Genomic DNA, 3,600 nt, shown 5'->3' on the forward strand with positions numbered 1-3,600 from the left:
TCTATCTATCTATCTATCTATCTATCTATCTATCTATCTATCTATCTATCTATCTATCTATCTATTTTTTCCCTCCAACTACCTTAATATTGATAAAGCTCTTGTGAGTTACAAATATCGTTTTTCCATGCAGGAATGTAAACAGTTCAACCTTAATAAGTCTCTTATGATTTCTCTTTCCTGTTTATCTCTTCATGTTCCACTTGAGTCTTGTATTAGAAAGTCAAATTTTCTATTCAGCTCTGGTCTTTTCATCAAGAATGTTTGAAAGTCCTCTATGTCACTGAATGACCATTTTTTTCCCTGAAGAATTATACCCAGTTTTGCTGGGTCCATGCCCTGCTTGAAAGTCCTCTATGTCACTGAATAACCATTTTTACCCCTGAAGAATTATACCCAGTTTTGCTGGGTCCATGACCTGCGGTCCCTTAATGTAGAAGCTGCTCAATCTTGTGTTATCCTGATTGTGTTTCCACAATACTTGCATTGTTTCTTTCTGGCTGCTTGTAATATTTTCTCCTTGACCTGGGAACTCTGGAATTTGGCTACAATATTCCTAGGAGTTTTCCTTTGGGGATCTCTTTCAGGAGGAGATTGGTGGATTCTTTCCATTTCTATTTTGCCCTCTGGTTCTAAAATATCAGGGCAGTTTTCCTTGATAATTTCTTGAAAGATGATGTCTAGGCTCTTTTTTTGATCATGGCTTTCAGATAGTCCAATAATTTTTAAATTCTCTCTCCTGGATCTATTTTCCAGGTCAGTTGTTTTTCCAATGAGATATTTCACACTGTTTTCTAATTTTTCATTCTTTTGGATTTGTTTTACAGTGTCTTGATTTCTCATAAAGTCACTAGCTTCCAATTGCTCTATTCTAATTTTTAAGGAAGCATTTTCTTCAGTAATCTTTTGGACTTCCTTTTCCATTTGTCCAATTTTGCTTTTTAGGGCATTCTTTTCCTCATTGGCTTTTTGGACCTCTTTTGCCATTTGGGTTAGGCTATTTTCTAAGGGGTTATTTTCTTCAGTATTTTTTTTAGTCTCCTTTAGCAAGCTGCTAACTTGCTTTTCATGATTTTCTTGCATCACTCTCATTTCTCTTCCCAGTTTTTCCTCTACTTCTCTTACTTGCTTCTCAAAATCCCTTTTGAGCTCTTCCAAGGCCTGGGACTGATTCATATTTTTCTTGGAAGTTTTGGATGAAGGAGCTTTGACTTTGTTTTCTTCTGGTTGTATGTTTTGATCTTCTTTGTCACCAAAGTAAGATAATATAGTCTGACTCTTTTTGCACTGCTTGCTCATGATTCCAACCAATTACTTGAGTTTTAAACTCTTTGTTAAGGTAAGAGTCTGTTTCCAATGTGGAGAATGTACTGTCCCAAGCTTTGGGGGTTTGTACAGCTGTTTTCAGAGATACTTCTAGGGACCTGAAAAGTGTCAGTTCTTCCAAGGTGCTATGACAAGGGGCGAGGTGTTTCCTCTCCACAGCCACAACAAGCTCCACCACGCCAGTGCTCCTTCCCACCAGAGCTCTTCCTTGCTCCAAGACTGCCCCTCAGAACTGTGACTCAGATCCAAGTACGGGCAAAGCAAGAGATTTCTGCCTCAGCCCTGGCAAAGAGATCCCTGCAATGCCCCTCTGATCAGCCACTCGATTCCCCCTCAGTCTGTGGGCCAGAAGCTCAGGATGCAGCCGCTGCCCCGAGGGCATGCTGTGGACTTGCAACTGAGACCTAGCTTCTTCTCTCACTGCAGTCACAGACTTTTCCCACTGACCTTCTAAGTTGTCGTCTTTGGTGTTCGTGGGTTGAGAAGTCTGGAAACCACAACAGATGCCCGTGATTCAGATCTCTGAGGCCTGCTCCAGGGTCGCTGCAGCCTGCGTGCCCACACCAAACTGCGCTCATCTCCCAGCCCGGTGTGATTTACCTTTCTGATCAGCCATCCAGGTTGTCTTGGGCTTGGAATTTGTTTTACTCTGTTTTTTTTGTGGGTTCTGCTGCTTTAGAAGTTGTTTAGAGCCATTTTTTAAAGGTCATTGGAGGGGTTTGGGGGAGAGCTCTAGCAAGTCACTGCTTTTCCTCCACAATCTTGGCTCTGCCCCCACAACGGATCTTTTAAACAGTGTCAAAGGATGATTTTAGAAAAATTTTGTAATCGATACCTGTTTCAGACTGTATTGCCAGTATTGTATTAGCACTGACAAAATGGAATTCAATTAAGTTCACTTTCAATTATTAATTATTAAAGCTGCACTCATTTCAAGTAGACAATAGAGTACTAAAACATACTCTCCTGTGGTTGACTCAATCCCATTAAAGCAAAAAATAAGATTGCCAGTAAAGGAGCTCAATGAACTCTGTTCTGGCCGTTTACTGACTGGCTTACAAAATTCCTGAAAATATAACAATCAGCTCTCAAATTTGTACAAATCAGATTCAGCACAAAACAACAGTTCCTTAACTATGATGTCCAGCTACTCTAAAATTCACTTTTATGATCCCTACTCTCATCTCAACTGACAAATTTCCTAATTCTACATTATCATATATATACACCTATTCTTCAACTCTTGACAAATTGACTTCTAGAATCTACTGGAAAATACTTTCTCTAAGGTAAACAAGGATGTCTTTTTAACAAGTATGATGAGATTTATTGATTCATTTTTTTAATTTTAATTTTTAATTACAACTGTATAGCAGACCATTTTATTCTTGCATCTTTTCAGTGGTTTCTTCTTTATATTTGCTCCTCTCCTTTCCAACTTGTTGGGATTTGGCTTTATGCTCAAGAATCTTTTTGCGATCTTTATCCAGTTTTAGTCTGGTGATAACTACCTTACTAGGGTGAATGCCCATGTGGACAGTTGTGCCATTAGCTTTTTCACGCTGCACATGCTCAATGTAGATGACGTATTTCTTTCTGTAAACCCGAACTACCTTGCCAAATTGCTGACCTTTGTAGTGTCCATGAACCACCTGGACCGCATCAAACGGATGTTGTATTTCTGCCTCAGGTCCTTGGAGAGTGGGAAAGACATCATCTTGCGCCGGATGTGCGAGGGCGAATTGAAGTGTCTCTTGCTGTTCTTGCTTCTGTCTGAGGTCATGAATGGATTGAACTTCATTTTGGTACTCGGGACCACCCGAAAAGAGTGATTCATTCTTAGTGTATAAATTTGTAAAATTCAAAAAAAAAGATATGTAAGTCCTCAGAGATGATCTGTCTCATCACACTCATTTTTTTTTTTTCTCATAAGGAAAGGGAAGTGAAGAAAGATTAGTGGCTTTTTTTTTATTAAATTAAATTAAAATGTTTTGTACAAATAAAATAAATGTAGCTAAGATCAGAAGGAAAGCAGAAAATTGGGGAAAATATAGAAAGTTTCTTAGATAAAGGTCACATATCTCAAATATATAAAGGGCTCCCCCTCCCATTCCCCATGTCACACAATCAGTTCATGGAGGAGCTGGGGATAGAACTCACATCTCCTTACTTTTAATCTAACTTTCTTTCCATCACATTATATCACAGCAATAAATGTGGATACCACATTTAAGTGCTAGAGGTACAAAGAAAAGCACTGAAGTATTCCCAAAG

At 38.9% G+C, this 3,600-nt stretch overlaps 1 pseudogene; it reads right to left on the minus strand.

Annotated features, from left to right (window-relative positions):
- Positions 1-2,708: 2,708 nt before the first annotated feature.
- LOC114032078 lies at positions 2,709-3,127 on the minus strand (annotated as a pseudogene).
- Between the last annotated feature and the right edge of the window lie 473 nt (positions 3,128-3,600).

The sequence above is a fragment of the Vombatus ursinus genome, unplaced genomic scaffold, assembly GCF_900497805.2.
Source record: "Vombatus ursinus unplaced genomic scaffold, bare-nosed wombat genome assembly UNPS02015397.1, whole genome shotgun sequence".
NCBI lineage: Eukaryota > Metazoa > Chordata > Mammalia > Diprotodontia > Vombatidae > Vombatus > Vombatus ursinus.